Source organism: Gadus macrocephalus, chromosome 16 (genome assembly GCF_031168955.1).
Source record: "Gadus macrocephalus chromosome 16, ASM3116895v1".
NCBI lineage: Eukaryota > Metazoa > Chordata > Actinopteri > Gadiformes > Gadidae > Gadus > Gadus macrocephalus.
Genome location: NC_082397.1, coordinates 29,225,572 through 29,245,853, shown reverse-complemented (window position 1 = coordinate 29,245,853; position 20,282 = coordinate 29,225,572). Strand labels below are relative to the sequence as shown.

The following is a 20,282-nucleotide window of genomic DNA, read 5'->3' as shown; positions in this document are numbered from 1 at the left end:
GCCCAAGCCAGCCTCCATGCTGTACAGAAGGTTTTAAACCATGCAGCTACAGAACTCTTACCAGACATCATCTACTGGGGCACCGATAAGAAGCCACTGCTTTCTGTCCAATGGTTCAAGTCCTTTAAAAGTACTTTAATAACAGGTTCTACTGGTCTGTTTTACTGGCTCCCAGGGCCCTCATGACCAGATACTGGTCTGTTTGACTGGCTCCCAGGGGCCCTCATGACTTCATTCTGGTAGACTGTCATCTGGGAGCCATAAGCCATAACAAAGTGTTCCTGAGCATTGTGCCTCAGGGCCCTCATAACCTGAAAACTTCTATGTTTGGCTTCTCCCAGGGGGCCCTTTCCAGAGTACCTGTATGTTTCTGACTCAGTCATAAAGGGAGGCACATGTTCAGAGACAATCAGCACGTAGACTTCTGTCCAACAGCATCCTCCCGGCTGGGAACCAAAGTGTGGCATACAGACATGAAGGATGAGTCTGATCAAATACATCCTATTAATTAAACATGTTTAGGTGGGTTGAGGTCTTGTGATCAGTCAGACATGTGAGCTGGGGTCAGGTGGAGATGAGAGAGAACGATAGATGTTTATGACTGATCTAACACGAATACCTTCCATATTAGATAATATACCTGACTGACAGACAGACAGACGGATAGACCGACAGACAGACCGACAGAGAGATATGCCCTTTCAATGCTTTTTTATATTAGCTACTCAGCTTAAAGATCATTGACGCAACTATTTATCCTATTAAAGCGAATTGCACATCAGTTTCAGGAGGCTTACTCGTAGTAAACCCGCAGGAAAACCCTTTCAAACCCTTCATCAACGACAGACCTTGAAAAATCCTTCACAAAAAGAGAAATGAAAACACATGAAAATGGCAAACTATGTGTATGGTTGGTATGTTTTTCACAGACGGTATGAAGTGTGAACTCACAGGCTCTCTGCTCGGCTCTCTGCGGACAGAAGGCCTCAGAGGGTCGACCTGCCGGAAGCCTCTCTACAGCGGTGATGAATGGCGCCTTCTCTCTGACAGCACGGACTGTTTGGCTCCAGTCCCAAACACACATGGTTCCCCCAGGGGCTCCAGACCCACACACGGCGGCTGGGCGCGGATCGGCCCGGGAGAGGGAGTAGGGGATGGAGGACAGGAGGAGTGCAGCTCCTTCTCTATTAAAAATTCTCCTCCCATGATTTTGGTTCACTGTTTAGGTGATCCAAATTTTTTACTTGTAATATATGTTCTGCGTGTTGGCTCGAAAGACCAGACACATGATTTTAGAAGGACTTGCTTTGGTATCATTATGTTAATTACACTGCCTGCCCTCCAGTATAATTTTTTCACATTTCTTTACATTCCACTTTAACGACTAATAACACTGACAGCATAAGGCCTATGTTAACTTTCTTACTTTTTGATAACCTTACTGTTATTCCGATTTTTTATAACACAAATAACATTCTCAACTGCTGTAATGAACATCTTGTTTCTCTCCACATGTTAATGGTCTTGTTGGACTGTGGACATCTCATCATGTATTGCTGGTCTTATTGGTGGAGATCTAAAGCATGTTCCTGAGTCTGGTCTGCAGTCCAGTGTGACCAGGGGACATTAAGCTGATAGACACATTATCTGTACTTTAAATGAAGGGCTACAGATTGAGCCAGATAGCCTGCCCTGATCATACAACCACCTCTGGGAGACTTGGCCGTCTGAGACCTGGCTACATATCACTCCTCTCTTTCCTTTTCCCCTGATTATCAGGCCCAGATCAGCAACACCAATGGAACCTTCCTAATCCATCACACCTCACCCCCACCCCCACCCAAGAGAAGGGTGGCCATCACAGCACTCCTCTCACGGTGTCCTCTACCGCTCACTCTCTATGGCTGCACATGGTCTTCAGCGAATACAACAAATTACATGCACAACCTCAACACAAAGTGCACATGTGTACACCATATCAGAGCCAGATCAGGAGTCTGAGGTGTTTGGGGGTTCATGAGTTGTGTAGTTACTCTGGTACATGGGAGTTGATACCAAACAGGATTTACTTTTCCAAGCCCAATGTCGGGGAAGAGCTAACTGACACATGCCGCAAACTCTCGTCCAGAGACTCAGGGAAAGGATTGGAAGATATGGTAGTGAGGAGCCATGGAGACCGTGGCTTGGTTCCACAAAGTTGTTCTTGATTCATTGATTCCTCGAGCTCCGAGCTCCAGCATGATAGGTGGTGTTGAACGCGGCCCATTGGGACATTGGAGCCCTACAGCATCATTAAGATGATCTGACCTATTACAAACTTCAGGACCTGGCAGCTCTTTCCACTGGTCCTATGTCACGTTGGGCGGTGTGATGGTTGAATATATGGAATTCATCTGGCAGACCATCTCTCTCTGTGGCCAGAAAGTTCTTATATGGAATTCTTTGTCTGACCAAAATTGTGGGCGAAAAAATTGTTTACTTACCTTGATTGAAGGAAACTTTATTTCTTTGTTTCGATTCCATTGGGTTACATTATCAACTTTTGTTTGATCAGGGGGCCGGCTGTTCTAAAAAGTTATGAAATACAGTGCAGTACATAAAATAGAGATAAAGTCAGAGTAACAAAGTGCAGTACATCAGATAGGTGTAAAGTCAGAGTAACACAGTGTAGTACATCAGATAGGTGTAAAGTCAGAGTAACACAGTGCAGTACATCAGATAGGGGGTAAAGTCAGACTAACACAGTGCAGTACATCAGATAGGGGGTAAAGTCAGAGTAACACAGTGCAGTACATCAGATAGGTGTAAAGTCAGAGTAACACAGTGCAGTACATCAGATAGGTGTAAAGTCAGACTAACACAGTGCAGTACATCAGATAGGGGGTAAAGTCAGAGTAACACAGTGCAGTACATCAGATAGGTGTAAAGTCAGAGTAACACAGTGTAGTACATCAGATAGGGGGTAAAGTCAGAGTAACACAGTGTAGTAGAGCTGGAGGGGAGGGCAAGACTTATGGCCATAGGCAGACTCTAGGAAAACTTGTCACTGTGCGTGTTCTCTCTGGTCTCGTCGGTCTAATGTCTGTCCCGTCTTGATTACCGTTTTTTTTGTTTGGTCAAAGCATTTGACCATTGTTTTGTTGCTGGGATATTAAGACCATTTATTCTCTTGTTGTTGGTTCTTTTTTTCTCTTTTTTATGTGTAAATGGTTCTTGTGCTTTCTGTTTGTTATGAATGTCTATCATGACTTTGAGTTACTGAGGTTTGATTTCACGGATTCACCCTTTGCTCCCTAAAGAGCAGGGAGGAAATTTCCTCTCCCACAGACGCTTTGTGTAAACTTGAACCTCACATTCTTAACTCTGTTGTCTCCAGGAAGACAGAAAGACACACACACACACACACACACACACACACACACACACACACACACACACACACACACACACACACACACACACACACACACATACACACACACACGCTGTGACGTGTGGAAGTGAGCGTGCATGGGAGTGTGCCTGAAGGCCATCCTGTTATCATCCATCCAATCATTATTCTCTGTTTGTAAGGCAGCCAATCGCCAGACGTCTTAACGACTTCCTCCCAGAGGTCTGAACTCAGGGCAACAACATGTTCTCCATGTTTAGTTTAGAAACGCTTTTATCTGAGTCAGCTGAGACATGAATACAGCCTCCTCCACCACACTTCATACACAGTTGTGTTTTACAAGCGACAAGTGTTAGCCATCACAATTCATTGCAAATAAGTGGACTGTGTGTGTCTTGTTATGAACCCATGAGTATACACAACCACAGACAGGAACCACGTAACAGAATCCAGGTCCACCATACCATCTGGATCTAGATGAGGTTGGCATTTTGATTGTTATGTGTGGTAAACCTGACAGAGCGATGATGAGCTGAGCATGAACCTTCATGGTAAATCCGATTCTAGAACTAAGTTCAACCGTTAAATGACGTGGGACGGTCAGTGATGAAACAGCTTCACCTAGTGGCTACAGGCTGAACGCCACCATGGTGGTGATATCAAAATGATCAACATTAATTTTAGTTTTCGTGGCATTAATAGCCATCTTCAACAGTGTTTTATTGTTAGTACCCTCACATACTAGATAGATAAACCTTTATTGCCGCAAGGGGAATTTGTCTTGCACTTGGAGCATAAACAACATATAAGCACAAACAGCACATATAAGCACAATGCCGTACACATACAGACTCTGATAATGATAGACAGAATGACAGACTAATAAAAACAGACAACATAAAAAGATAAAGACTGAACATTCACAGTGCATAATGCATACTTTAGGGTGGCTCTTTACCTGAATTCAACCTTTTAATCAACCAAATTTATTGTATTTTCATCAGCAAATAGTTATTACCAGTTATTTTCCTGCTCAATTTTGTAACCTTGTCACAACACTTTGTATAAAAGTTAAATAAAATAATCTCAAGATCGTTGTATTAGCCTTAAAGGGGACTTATTATACCACCAGGTGTGAGTGTGATTAGCCTTACAAGCCGTTTCGAAAATCGGCCTAATATGACATCACTAGTGGGCGTGTCCACCTAGATCTGTGCTGGATAGATCTATCTACCAGCCTACCCAGTGGACTGAAGTAAACATTGCTCATCTATCCAGCACAGATCTAGGTGGACACACCCACTAGTGATGTCATATTAGGCCGATTTTCGAAACGGCTTGTAAGTAGGGTGACCACCTGCTAATAAACCCAAGGGGGGAGAAGGGGTATGTTTCGGGGGGACAATGGGGGACACTACCTGGCGCGGCGGTGCCCCCACCTCACGGGCAGACTAGTGGTTTACCAATTTCTAGCACATACCACCTTACATGGTATATTAATAATGCCCTATGCTATTCCCCTAAACATGTGTAATTACTGATGTAATTACACATTCTAAATAAAGATTCATAATACTTTGAACATTCAATGAATTGACACACAGATGCACTTCCACTCACGAATTACTTTAGCTGTTTAATATTAATTTCGTTTTCATTACAATTTGATAATAATTGATAATGTAAAATTATAGGATTAACAGGAATTGTAGTTGCTCAACACCACAGGAACAGTTAAAAAAAAAAAAAAAGTCTTAACTCACGACTCCAGAGGTTCACGGAACGAGAAGGGGGAGGAAGGATGGTGAACTTGCATGTTAGTAAAGGCAGGTGCAGGAAAAAAAACTGTTCAGTGTTCTGGGGACATCTTTAGGACTTTGGGAAAACCTTTAGGACTCAAACCTCTTCACCAGCATCAGAATCAAATAAGGAAGAAAGATAAGAGACAGAATTAAAGCAACATTCATTTTTATGATAAGCTTCCAAATGGTTTTCCAGGATAGACAGAGGAGTGCAAACCCATCACCATCACAAGGTGACAACAATACAAAATGGTGCCAAGATACAATCCTATGCAAAACAATGACATATTTTGACCTAAAAGGCTACTGTTTCCTTAAAGTGACACATTTGCACATCAAACTTCATCTTAGACAAATGGGGTCTTACATAACTAGGTTTCTTACCTTCAGGTTTCTTCTTGAACTTGTATTTCTTGTTGGAGCGTGCAGCATTGAGGAGAACCTTCTCTTTCTTTGCGCAACAGGACCATTGGATTTCCTTGATTTTTCTTGTAATAGGCCCATCCAACACAGTCTCACTCCGAGAACGTAAAATACCGACTGTTGACAAAGGCACTTTAGCGTCAGTGGCTGACGGGAAAGGTACCCTTTGCCGTCGGTCGGTGACGGGAAAAGGTACCCTTCTATGGAAAGCCAAGAAGGCCACTAACTGGCCCTAGAATGGCGCGGTAAAAGTAAAGGGGAATTCCGTACGGTTTTTGAACGACTAACGCCTCGTTTCCACATATGTACATTCTCGTATGCGATCCAACCGTCTCCGACCGAAAGTCCATTCATTCCTATGTGATTCTCCGTAATGTCAGTTTTTCCTCCGAGACTCCTCCCCTCCGTAAAATTTCTGTCCGGTATGTCCGTAATATACGTTCAGAATTCCAAAAATGTAACTTTTGCCGTCGTTTTACGGAGATACTGTATGAAAGTTTTTATGTTTTTCACAAAACATGTAAGTACCTGGCAGGCCAAACTCCTTGCCGATCTCTTTCCAAGCCTGGTTGGTTTAGTTTTTATCTCTGTATATGTCGATCCTCATGTTCCAAAGTACCGGTCTCCTAAAAACGGCCATTATCATACGTTCCCCCATCTTTTTGGCTGTCCGTAAATAAATTCATGTCCGTACGTAAAACACTAGCGACCCCTTCCGTAAATTTGAGAGGGGTCTGGCTGCAGACATCCACCCACACGCTCCAGACATCCACCCACACGCACTTCCGCTGCAGACAGAAACATCCACCAGCACACCGAAAAAAATTAATTTTGTTTTGCACTGCGCAAGCGCAAGTTGCTCATTATGCAACAGCGCCCCCTCGGGTCACACTTCTCGGTGGGTCGCAGAATTCGGTGTAACAACTGCACGAAGATGTGACACGTTCGGCTCAGCTGCACTTGGAGGTTATGGTAGGTGATGATTCAAAACAGCGATACAATTATAAATGCACGAGACTTCCATTTCTTTACCGATCTATTCGTTTCATTAAGTTTAGATTTTTTCATCAAACAAATAACAGAACGTTACACCAATATGATATATTGTTGTTTAATGATAATGTGAAACTAGAAGTACAATTAATAACTAATTTCTCACATGATAGGGCTTTTAACGGCAAAAATACGCCATCGACTGTGGCATCTTCATGTTGATGGTAGGTGTGACTATTGGTCAGATTTATTTACTCTTTGTGCTTAAAAAATATTAACATAAAATTATTGTTTTATTTACAGTATGCCCTTTAAAAAGTGATGGATGCACCCTCTGACTCCACTGTTGTAAGTTCCCTTGCTTATTCAAAGCTATCTAAAAAGTTTTTATTAAGGCTGATATATAGTTTTTCTATTTTATTAGACTGATATGCCGGCATTGCGAAAATGGTGGTGTATCATGCTGATCGAAAATTTTGACCTTGGAAGGTAAGGCCAAATTATGTTCACCTTTGTTTGACTAAGAAATGGTTACACATGAGTGTCTCTATTGTATTTGTAGTGTATTAATTTCTCTTTCTTCCTTTAATTATTAATATTTGAGCCATGGCAAACTCTTTGCCCACTGGACCGACGCATCTAAGGCTCTTCTTCGGGGTGAGGTGCCACCAGTTTTTAAACTGAAGAAGAGAAGGCGAGATGACATTCATGAGGTAAGTTTTTATTTATATATTTTTGATGCTGTTAATGTTAAATTGTATTTGTTTGTTCTTTTTTTGTTCATTTACTCCTACAACGATCTTTAATTTCCCTGATTCTTCCACAATTCAGTCATGACAATAATCTTTTGTAAAGAATGTGCCATCCTCCTAGGTGTGATGGTCTTTCATTATTTTAAGTATTTAAAGAGGACAAAATGATTCTGGTGTTCAACTCACTCAGTGTTCAACAGTTTCAGGTCCTACTCTCTGTAGACAGACTTACCCCCTCCAGTTATGTGTCCCACCACAGTTGTGTTGTTGTCTAATTTGATGTGTTATTATCTGGATAGGCTTGTCTGCAGTCCTGGGTGTAGAACCTTACAGTTCCAAGTCTTAGTTTAAGTAACTAACTGGTTGCAAAAATAATATAATTGAATATAAAATGATTCCAACTTGGTGGTATTTCATTTTCCATTAAACAGGGGCAACTTGACAACATCGTGGCTGGAGTTGCCTGGCTGCGTCAGAATGCAGGTTTGCTCAGGGGGAAGGTGGTCGAGCCCGCGTTTCAGAATATGGACGCAACAGAACAGCAGGAGCTCCTGGAAAGGATACGTTTTTCAAATGATGAAGAAGAAAAGTATCCCCTGCTCTTCACCTTTGATTTTCAGGAAGACATGGAGGTCTTCCTTAACATGGCAGCTGAGGAGGATCTTCGAGTCAACGCCATGTTCCTGGGTCGCTGGGTGGACACTCATTGACATTGCTGTATGTGTGTGTGCTGAGGTTCTGAGTTCGGTTAACTGATTTTTTTTTTACTTTACTTATTCACTTTGGTTACACAGAGAGCTATGTTAAAACACAGACTTGAGTTTGTCATATTTAAAAATGGGCAAATAAGGTGGTCCAGCAGTACAAGGTAAGACAAAATTATAGACAATTAGAGCCAGATATTAAATGAATGATGGTTCAGAGTAAGAATTTAGGAATGCAAAAGTGCTAATAACATATGATAAATTACGTTGGAGTGCAGTCGAACCTTATGATATTAAGACAACAGAATGTAACATAACTAGACCTAATATAAATATGTCAGAAAAGGTAAAAGCTATAAAGGAATTGTTCTAACTATTCTTGTCCACTCATGCATAGTTGCTGTATTTAAAATAATTATTAGCCTCAATCTCTGATGCCCTTCAGCTTTACAATACGAGTATCAGTTTGTGTCCTATCAAATATTAAATTGAGATGATTGCAGTATAACACAGAGGGAATTCTGAATAAGGTGTGTGTATTTACAGAAAGAGAAGAGCCATAAGCTCCAGCTTAAAGTCAAAAGTGAGTGTCAAGTCTTCTGTCCAAAACAGGAAGCGTTTATCCAATTTTATAACGTAATTTATTACGTTCATTTATGTAAACACATTACTTAACGCCCGTTCAGTTATGTAAACACATTACGTAACGCCCAATCTTTATTTTATTTTCCGATTTTAATTTTTTATTTTCCAATTTCCGGTGTGCTGGTGGATGTTTCTGTCTGCAGCGGAAGTGCGTGTGGGTGGATGTCTGGAGCGTGTGGGTGGATGTCTGCAGCCAGACACTCTTGGTAAATTTACGGAAGCACGGATACGAAAAACATAAGTATGTGGAAACGAGGCGTGCCGCGGCTATTAGTTATTCACTCCGGCTATCGGGTATGCAGAACGAGCCCCTCCCTCTTTTATGCTTGACCACTAAGTTTGAAGGCTGTCCAACCAATCAGTGAAGAGAAATACCAGACTAAAGTAACGCATTGTCGAGAGCTGCAGTGCCTCCATGTTTCGACTTAACATAAAGTAGTGTTGGAAAGTTCGACTCTTTTTACTGACTCGGATCTTTAACTCTCGGTCAGTAAATTTAACAAATCTTTTTTTGAGTAATTTCGTTCATTTCGTTCATTTTTATAGGCAGGTGGCGCTGTAGCCCTCTTGTGGGCGTTGTAAAAAAGGCCGCTGCTCGAGTTTCTGGCATTGAAGTGGAGTGTCTGTGACAAATTCAGCCATTGGCTGAAGGGCAATTCCTTCACAGTATGGACGGACAACAATCCACTCACATATATAATGACCAAGCCAAAACTCGACGCCTGCAAACAGCGATGGGTTGTGGCTGACGCTCTCAGCCGGGACCCGTTTGCGAAGACTGCTGGGCGTAGACTGGTCTCAGAGTCCAACGATCTGCTTTCCGAATCTGATGGGGTTGGAGAAGATGGAGTTCAGAATGTCTTTCGTTTAAAAGTCCAGTATCAGGCGATGGGGACGAAACAAGGTACTGCGACTCAGTCCCGTTGTCCCCCACCTCTCTGTGACAGCATTGTAGAAGCTGTCCTTGATTCTCACAATAACTGGGATGCGGCTGCAGGGTCCAGGGGGACAGGGTTGATCCAGTCTGTTCAGCACTTCCTTCCACCAGGGCAAGACCTGCTGCCTGCCTTCTCCGTAGAAGAGCTCCAGCGAAACCAAGAGCTTGACCCTGGCATCTCTACGGGTATGCCATTTCTGAATCGGCAGAGGAGGCCCTCAAGGCGGGAGAGGGACGGTTTGGACTCAAATGCCTTGGTCCTTATCAGACAGTGGGAGAGACTTAAAGTCGTTGATGGAGTGCTCTACAGAGTCGCTAAGGATTCCATGAGCAAGCAGAAGAGACACAAGTTTGTCTTGCCCCGGAGCCTGGTGGAGAAGGCCTTGCGTGGTGTGCATGACTTGGCCGGTCATCAGGGGCAGGCGAGAACAATTCACCTCGCGAGACAGTGCTTCTTTTGGCCTGGAATGGAGCGTCAGATTAAAGGCTATGTCAAGTGCTGTCAGAGGTGCATCCTGGCCAAGGCACCAGATCCTTCTGCCAGAGCTCCGCTTGAAAGTATCAGGACATCCAATCCTATGGAACTGGTGTGTTTGGATTTCTGGAGTGCAGAAGATAGCAAGCAGCGCTCAGTGGATGTTCTTGTCCTGACAGATCACTTCACAAAGTTGGCCCACGCCTTTCCCTGCGCAAACCAACAGGCGAAGCAGGTTGCTAAGAAGTTATGGGACAATGTTTTCTGTGTGTATGGGTTTCCAGGGCGCATCCACACAGATCAAGGAGCCAACTTTGAGAGTGAGCTCGTTGCAGAGCTGCTTCGGCTATCGGGAGTCTCCAAGTCGCACACTACAGCTTATCAGCCCATGGGGAACGGAGGAACTGAGAGATTTAACAGGACTCTGGGGAATTAGCTCCGTTCGTTGCCGTTGAGAGAGAAGGCCAAGTGGCCCCAGCAAATCCAGACCCTGACATTTGCATACAATGCGACTGTGCATGAGACAACTGGGCACGCGCCTTTTCACCTCATGTTTGGTCGAGTCCCAAGACTCCCCGTTGATGTGATGTTCAAACAGGTCCTGCACGACCCAGTGGTTGTTGACTACGGCAGCTATGTGAAATCGCTTATGTCTCACCTCCATGAGGCAGCAGGCATCGCTCAAAGGCATGCCATCAAGGAGCAAGACAAGCAAGCGAGAGGTTACAATCGAAGGGTCAAGGGGACTTACCTGAACTTGGGAGATCAAGTACTGCTCGCCAATAAGGGCGAAAGGGGAAAGAAGAAACTTGCGGATAAGTGGGAACCGACTGTTTATACTGTCAAGGACAGCAAACCGCAGACTCATATCTACAAGTTGGGAGATGACAAGGGGAACGCAAAGGTGGTACATCGCAACCTTATCCTGGATATCAGCTTCCTACCTGTGGAGTCTGCTGATGGAGGATTGGCAGGATCGGAGGACAGTCTTGGTGATTCAGAGGACGAGTCCCACATGGAGGATCTCATCGATTCTTTGGATGAGGAGGGTTCGATGGATAGGGCAAGCGCATGGGTTCTTAGGGGGGCGGAGGATGCTGCCAGCCTCCGGTCCTATGGCGAAGCTGATGCGGATGAAGATCAGTCTGATGCGGGGTCGGACCAGTCGGCTGCACCAGATACAGCGTCAGTGATTGACGCGAGCAGTGTCCAGTCGTTTCACCCAGTCACAGTGCCAGCAGTTGACAGATTAGACACAGCGCCGATGGTTGCCGCAGGCCATGTCCCAACAGTTATCCCTGACGCAATGGGGAATGCCCCATTCTGCCCCATTGGGGAATGGGGCAGAGTAGGCCAGGCCCCACCTATGCAGGAAGACGGTGTGGTCAGGACACGTGTTGGCAGGGTTGTTGGGAAAGTCAATCGTCTGATCGAAACGATGGCTCAAAAGCCGTTTGACATGACTACCTCATTTGGTTAGAGATCAAGGACTCTTTTTGCCCTGTTCTGTTCAAAGGGGTTGATTTGTTTCTTTTCCACTGTTGTTTTGAGCATTTGCTTTACATTGTGTCTCACTAAGATGGTGTGCTTATGTATGCTTACGACTATGGTTTGGGACTTTGGTAGGCCGGGTGGTTTGGTGTACACGGCACAAGACAATTCTAGGAGGGACTAAGGCCTGTACGCCCTATGATTTCTCTGAACCTGTTTCCCAGGTAGCTTTTGAGCTGGATGTGAAGATTAGATCTTTATGTGAGCCCGTGCCAGTAAGCCAGTATTGGTTGTCCCTGTAAGTGTTATGTCCTGACAGCCGCTCAGGATTTTGGTGTGATAGGTGAATGTAGCAGGTATATAAGATATATGTATGCATTCCACCAAAATTCCCTCATGTTTTATTTATTACTTTTATTTTGTGAGTCTCGGTTGTGACGTAATCTTCCTGCGTTGCGCTCGCCATTCCTCACTTGTTGTTTTGATGCTGTGAGGAGTTGAGTGTTTTTCCTCTGCTCTGTGCAGCTTTCTGTTCTAAAGTTGTTAAAGAGAAAATAACCAGTGTAAACTGCGAAATAAGGTTGTAATGTGATTCTGTACTTGCTAATGTTCCTCATGTGTTCCTATGCATTTGCTTTGCAAGAGTTTTGAGTGTTTTAGCGAACTATTTACCTGGCGCACTGTTTAGCAGCACTTGTGAGGATACACACACAGTGACTGCAGCCTGTTCATTGTTGGTTTCCCGCCATTTCAGACTGACGTTCTGCAGTGTCCTGTGTAGTAATGCTGCTGCATTATTTGTGCATTTATTTCATGCAGGTATGTTGATGTTGCTCCCATGTTGTATTTTATTTTAATATAAAATATTAATTAGCCGGTGGTGTATAGATTTCAGGTGGATTTGAATTTGTGTGACTGTATTGGGAACTATTGTGACTTCATATATTTGAATATATGTATTGTAAGGCATTTCTGGCCAGGCTCACTTGTTGTTGTTTATGCTGTGAGGAGACTGACGTGCTGCAGTGTCCTGTGTAGTAATGCTGCTGCATTATTTGTGCATTTATTTCATGCAGAAATAAATACGCCACTGTCGCCACAGTTCGGCTAAAGTGAAACACTGAGTCCCTATGTCCTACTCCATACCACAACACACAACGCAGAGCCAGACCGGCTACAATAGCTTATGGTCATGATGTTTACTATGGAAGCATATATGTAGCAAAATTCAAATGGCAATGCAATTTGCAATTACATTATGCAATTGACAATTCATAATGCAATTTTATAATGTAATTTGTAAATACGTTATACAAAGTGTATTTTAATATGCACAGGGACAATGCAATCCTCAATTAAATTTGCAAAAGTTATTACAATAAAAATAGAATAACAGTTTGTCAAATTCATGAGTTCCTTTATTCAAATTGAAAAGCTATAGCGTCCCCGTGATTGCAATCCACTTCGCCACGCTCCGTGTGTTGCGATATTCAAATGGCATTTCAATCCGCAAAACGCTTTGCAAAAGATTTGGCAAAATGTTTTGCAAAACTTTTTCTAAGATAAAACAATTAGAATCTAGGATATAAATTCTCCCCGTCAACTATAAAAAAGGATGGATTCATGTTTATTGCAATACAAATACACCCTTTTAAAAATGTATAACCTTGTACACTTTATGAACATCTACTTCGGACATGGCTCCACGCATTCGCCGGCTTCTTTGAAAACAAATGCACATGGCTCACGTAGAAGTGCATGGGGAAGGGTCGTCAACGAGTTGTTACGACAGTGTTGTGAAATATCTACTACGAAGCTGTAGGGGGCGCTGTGTAGAGAAATGTGCGTGCCAAAACAAAGAAAACAGCGAAGAAATTCCCGAAGTTGCATAGTGGGCCTTTAAACTGGCAGATAAAGTTGCTGCATTTAAAGCCAAGCTTGATTTGTGGGGACTACGAGTGGACAGGGGAGTATTCGATATGTTCCAAACATTAGTGGGTTTAGTTCTCTCGCAGCTGGTACGCGATCACCTTGTTGCGCTTTCAAATGAATTTTAACGTTACTTCCCATCCTCCAAAGATCCACGGCGAACGAATGAGTGGATCCGCAACCCATTTGTCAATGTCCTGAATCACTTGTCAGTGCAGGAGGAAGATCAAATGATGGAAATAGCTAATGATGGTGGTCTTTACAGTGTGTTTGAGCAAACCTCTCTGACGGTTTTTTGATCAAAACCAAAGCGGAGTATCCCGAGATATCCGTAAAAGCGCTGAAAACGTTGCTTCCATTTCCCACCACGTACCTATGCGAGGCCGGGTTTTCGGCAATGACTGCAACTAAAACAAAATTGTGCAATCGATTGGACATTTCTCCTGGAACCGTCACCTTATCGTGGTGGAGAGGTTTGCGTGTCCCTGTGAACCTGAGGGCTGTGTTGTCTGGAGCCTTGTGCTCCTGGTAGGGTCTCTCATGGCAGAGTGGTCTCAGGTGAGGGACCAGACTAAGAATGGTTCAAAAATCCTCAATGAATAACGCAAGAAGAGGAGATGTGACCCGGCCTGGAGGAAGCCCGGGGCCCCCGTCTGGAGCCAGGCCCAGACGGAGGGCTCGATGGCGAGCGCCTGGTGGCCGGGTTTGCCACGGAGCCCGGTCGGGCACAGCCCGAACAAACTACGTGGCACCCCCCCTCTCTTCATCCCATGGGCCCACCACCTGTGGGAAGACCCGTTGGGGTCGGGTGCGCAGCCACATGGGTGGCAGCGAAGGTCAGGGGTCTCGACGGACCAGACCCGGGCGGCAGAAGCTGGCTCTGGGGACGTGGAACGTCACCTCGCTGTGGGGAAAGGAACCGGAGCTTGTGAGGGAGGTGGAGCGCTATCAGTTAGATCTGGTGGGGCTTACCTCCACGCACAGTCTCAGCTCTGGTACCGTACTCCTGGATAAGGGTTGGACTCTATTCTTCTCCGGAGTTGCCAAGGGAGTGAGGCAGAGATGGGAGTAAGTCCCATACATGCAAGTCTCAAGTCAGTCGCAAGTCTTAGCCCTCAAGTCTCAAGTAAGTCCAAGTCGTCAGTAAGGAGGATCAAGCAAGTCAAGTCCAAGCACAGCTTTAGTCAAGCAAGTCAAGTCAAGTCTCATCATCAAGTCAAGTCAAGTCAAGTCAAGTCAAGTCATTATCAAATTCGTTTTTCGTTTATTCTGTCTGTATTTCATCAAACCTGTTTTTCAGAGTCATTTTTTTTAAATGTAAGAAGATAAGTTACGTAATGAATCAGCTCAACATGAATGAATCTCAAACAGCTTTTTATTTGTGTGTGTGTGAATCAAGGACGTTAATCCATCTAGGTTTGCAACAAGTTACTCACCTTTCTTTATGTGCCGTCCTGAAATGTCGGATGAAATTCGACGTGGTGCTTGGCAAATCCGTAATTTTGACATTGCAGATTTTGCATGTCGCTCCTCTTTTATTTTGTGTTGTGTAATCTTTATAGCCAAAATTGATTATTTTCGGGATGTTGGTCGGAGCGCCTTCCATCTCTGCTCATGATCACTCACTAGACTCATGCAGGAATGTCACGTTGCGTGGAAGAGGGCGGGTTGCCAGGTTGCAGGTCAGGAGCACTCGCGCACAATAAAACAATGTTAATCTAATTTTTTTTTTATTATTATTATTTAAAATATTTAACAAGACTGCAATGACTTGGCAAGTCACATGACTCAAGTCAAGTCAAGTCACAAGTCAGGAAGGGGCAAGTCAAAGTCAAGTCAAGTCTTTCGTTAGTGTTGGTCAAGCAAGTCACAAGTCGCAAAACTGGCGACTCGAGTCGGACTCGAGTCAAGTCTTTGACTCGAGTCCCCCCATCTCTGGCGTGAGGCACCGGGCGGGTGTGGGGATACTCATAAATCCCCGGCTGAGCGCCGCTGTGTTGGAGTTTACCCCGGTAGACGAGAGGGTCGCCTCCCTACGCCTAAGGGTTGTAGGGGGGAAAACTCTGACTGTTGTTTGTGTGTATGCACCAAACAGCAGCTCAGAGTACTCGGCCTTCTTGGAGACCCTGAATGGAGTCCTGTATGGGGCTCCAGTAGGGGACTCCGTAGTTCTGCTGGGTGACTTCAACGCCCACGTGGGCAATGATGGAGACACCTGGAGAGGCGTGGTGGGGAGGAACGGCCTCCCTGATCTAAACCCGAGCGGTCGTTTGTTATTGGACTTCTGTGCTAGTCATGGATTATCCATAAAAAACACCATGTTCGAACATAAGGGTGCTCATAAGTGTACCTGGTACCAGAGTACCCTAGGCCGAAGATCAATGATCGATTTTGTGATCGTGTCATCTGATCTGAGGCCGCATGTTTTGGACACTCAGGTAAAGAGAGGGGCGGAACTGTCAACCGACCACCATCTGCTTGTGAGTTGGATCAGGGAATGGGGGAAATTTCCGGATAGACCTGGTAAGCCCAAACGAGTAGTGCGGGTGAACTGGGAACGTCTGGAGGAGGCCCCCGTCCTAGGTATCTTCAACTCACACCTCCGGCAGAGTTTTTCTGGCATTCCTGTGGAGGTTGGGGGCATTGAGCCGGAGTGGGTATGAGTGTGTGATAGTTTCTAAGAAGTATATCTGAAAGGTTTGAAAGTTATTAGGAAAAGTAGTTTGAAGGAGCAAAGACAAGTAGAAAAGTTGAAAGTTAAAGAAATGTTTTTTTCAGAATTAAAGTAGAAGGTTTTTGGTGCGCTCGCAACAGAAAGCCATGCTTACAGGCCTGGGCTTTCCCTTATTATGGTAAATTGACGCATTGGAAAGTCCATGCGTCAAGAGGGGGGATGGGGAGCCCACAACAACAACCTTGGGTATACCAAAGCAAACCAAATAATTACTCAAGAAAAAAAAAAATGAAACAAACCCCATGTAGGTCCCTCAGAGACATCATGAAGGACAATGGGAAAGAGAAGAAGAATAACGTTTAAATTTTGGGTTATACTGTGTATTATTATCACTGACTGGATTGACAATCAATGTTTAGAGTAGTAAACATTAAGTGCTTGCCAACTACTCATGTGTTTGCATCACGGAAGCAGCATTAAGGACAAATCAAATAAGAATATTTTTTGTTTGGAAATGTTTTTAAAAGGTAGCCTTGTTTCTTTGTTTTAGTTTATTTTTGGTTTTTATTTTTATGACTTTTGAATATATGGAAACAGATGACTTGATTGTGATGTTTATGTGGATAATTATCAAAAGGGGGGATTCCCAAAGAAATTATCCAGTGACAATGGTTCACATTTGGTGAACCAAGTCATCCAACAGAATTGATCCACGCAACCATTGTGCGTACCACCCTCGGAGTGGTGGGACAGTAGAGAGGGAGAGTGGTCCCGTAGAGAACAACGTCTACGGGACAACAAGCCAAGGCAACTGCAGATACAGCCCAAGGAAGAGCAACTCAACGATACATGGATTACTATCGAAGACGTGCCTGGAATTCACCAAGGTGGTTGGAATCATTCCAAGTCCTGTGGATCACAGCAAGGTAGCTAAGAGTGCTACCCAGACCCACGCCAGCCACTGCAAGCGGGCACCATCACCAACAACAAAGGTCACTTCCGACCCAACCCCCCTGGCCGTCACCCCACACTGAAACCAGGGTGAAGTGCAAGTAACTCACCCTTACACACACAATCACGTCAGAACCAGGCCCAAAAGACTGTCTCTGGCCTGGGGAGAGATGAGGCCAGAATCGACATCATTCAGAATGGATGCCAGCCCTGGACCACTATCTGATGGGATTGATAGTGTGATGGAAGTTTAATGGTATTTTTCCAGGTGATGTTAGGTGATTTTATGCTACCTTCTGTAAAAGCGAACGGTGGTATAAATATCTGTACTTGGAGGCCATGGTTGGACATAGTAGATTATGAACATATGCATGTTGTGATTAAGTGATCATTTTAATCCTAAAGGTTGCATCATTTTGTGATTATTAAATAATCAAAGGGGGGATTGTGATGGAAAATCTACATGTTGTATTGTTTTGGTCTATATGAATTTAAGTTTTGTTGCTATTCTGTGTAATTTTATATAGTGTCTGCCTTCTGCTCTCCTTTTGGGTCATTTAAAGTGTGAACGTTCGAGAGTCGTGTGATGCATTTTATTGCCTGCCTGTTCCTATGTTTTCGTGTGTTGTAAATCAGATTACAAGCAATGCTTTGATGTATGGGCTTGTTTCCTCGACCCCCTGGCTAGCGTCAACGAAGCCAGAAGGTTAGATGGCACGGCCGCTACCCCCTCCAATGGCATCCAGGGGAGCTTCAGTTGTAAAGATAACCATCTGCTACACAAAGGCTTTTGGCTGATTGGGGGACACACCCCCTTCAGAAGCCAACCGAAGTGAATAAGAACTCATTGATTTCAAACACTCGGTGGACTTCTCCCCAGCGTACCTTCAGAGAATGAAGTAACACGCAAAGAGAAGCTCCCATCTGAGGCCTCAGATTATTGTAATGTATGCCTGTTATGTTGTTTGTTGATGCATGTTGTGATGTATCTTTGTTCGTACTTTTATTACAAATATATATGATCATTAATTGTCAACAGTATTGTGTGCTTTTTTGCATCTAAATATCTCATCTGCTTAGACGCAATATCTGATAGAGAAATTGTCACGACACTCCTGACTCGGTTGCAGGGTACCGACAGGCCCGAAGGGCTGCAGCTGCTGCCGTGTCGGAGGCGAAGCAGCGGGTGTGGGAGAAGTTCGGAGAGGCCATGGAGAAGGACTTTCGGTCGGCACCAAAGTGTTTCTGGAAGACTATCCGGCACCTCAGGAGGGGGAAACGGGGAACCATCCAAGCTGTGTACAGTAAGGATGGGACCTCAACTGAGGAGGTCGTCGGACGTTGGAAGGAACACTTTGAGGAACTCCTGAATCCAAATAACACGCCCTCTATGTTGGAGGCAGAGCTCGAGGTTGATGGTGTTTCGTCGTCAATTTCCCTGGTGGAGGTCACTGAGGTAGTCAAACATCTCCGCAGTGGCAAAGCCCCAGGGATTGATGAGATCCAGCCAGAAATGCTAAAGGCTCTGGGTGTTGAGGGGCTGTCATGGTTGACACGCCTATTCAACATCGCGTGGGAGTCGGGTACAGTGCCAAAGGAGTGGCAAACCGGGGTGGTGGTTCCCCTGTTCAAAAAGGGGGACCAGAGAGTGTGTGCCAATTACCGGGGTATCACACTTCTCAGCCTCCCTGGTAAAGTCTACTCCAAGGTGTTGGAAAGGAGGGTTCGGCCGATCGTCGAACCTCAGATTGAAGAGGAACAATGCGGTTTTCGCCCCGGACGTGGAACTACGGACCAGCTCTTCACTCTTGCAAGGATCCTGGAGGGGGCCTGGGAGTATGCCCATCCGGTCTACATGTGTTTTGTGGATCTGGAGAAGGCGTATGACCGGGTCCCCCGGGAGAAACTGTGGGAGGTGCTGCGGGAGTATGGGGTAAGGGGGTCTATCCTCAGGGCCATCCAATCCCTGTACTCCCAAAGCGAGAGCTGTGTTCGCGTCCTCGGCAGCCAGTCAGTTTCGTTCTCAGTGGGTGCTGGTCTCCGCCAGGGCTGCGCCTTGTCACCAATCCTGTTTGTGATATACATGGACAGGATATCGAGGCGTTGTCGTGGTGGGGAGGGGTTGCAGTTCGGTGGTCTGAGGATCTCGTCACTGCTTTTTGCAGATGATGTGGTCCTCATTGGATCATCGGCCTGTGACCTTCAGCACTCACTGGATCGGCTGGCGGCCGAGTGTGAAGCGGCTGGGATGAGGATCAGCACCGCTAAATCTGAGGCCATGACTCTTAGCAGGAAACCGATGGATTGCTTACTCCGGGTAGGAAATGAGTCCTTAGCCCAAGTGAAGGAGTTCAAGTACCTCGGGGTCTTGTTCGCGAGTGAGGGTACTATGGAGCGTGAGATTGGCTGGAGAATCGGAGCAGCGGGGGCGGTATTGCGTTCGCTTTACCGCACCGTTGTAACGAAAAGAGAGCTGAGCCGCAAGGCAAAGCTCTCGATCTACCGGTCGATCTTCGTTCCTATCCTCACCTATGGTCATGAGGGCTGGGTGATGACCGAAAGGACGAGATCGCGGGTACAAGCGGCCGAGATGAGTTTTCTCACAAGGGTGGCTGGCGTCTCCCTTAGGGATAGGGTGAGAAGCTCAGCCATCCGTGAGGAACTCGGATTAGAGCCGCTGCTCCTTTACTTAGAAAGGAGCAGCTGAGGTGGTTCGGGCATCTGGTAAGGATGCCCACTTCCTTGGGAGGGCGCCTTCCTTGGGAGGTGTTTCAGGCACGTCCAGTGGGGAGGAGACCTCGGGGAAAACCCAGGACTAGGTGGAGAGATTATATCTCAACACTGGCCTGGGAACGCCTCAGGATCCACCCGTCAGAGTTGGTCAATGTGGCCCGGGAAAGGGAAGTCTGGGGCCCCCTGCTTGAGCTGCTCCCCCCGCGACCCGACCCGGGATAAGCGGACGAAAATGAGATGAGATGAGATTGGACATTTCAAACACGCTAAGGGTGTCACTGTCTTCCATCACCCCCATATGGAACCTTCTTGTTGCAGGGAAACTATATCGAAAATATCGATAGTTACGTATGTAACTACGGTTCTATGAATCCTGGATGAC

General features: G+C 45.2%; 2 long non-coding RNA genes across 2 annotated transcripts; one reads left to right on the top strand and one right to left on the bottom strand.

The window, feature by feature from the left end:
* The first annotated feature begins 16,202 nt into the window (after positions 1-16,202).
* Positions 16,203-17,741, top strand: LOC132474161 (uncharacterized). The gene is made up of 2 exons (XR_009529599.1): positions 16,203-16,824; positions 17,436-17,741. It is a non-coding gene; the product is annotated as an uncharacterized LOC132474161 (long non-coding RNA).
* Positions 17,582-18,277, bottom strand: LOC132474162 (uncharacterized). Its single transcript, XR_009529600.1, has 2 exons — positions 17,979-18,277; positions 17,582-17,943 (listed from the first exon to the last, which is right to left on the bottom strand). It is a non-coding gene; the product is annotated as an uncharacterized LOC132474162 (long non-coding RNA).
* Between the last annotated feature and the right edge of the window lie 2,005 nt (positions 18,278-20,282).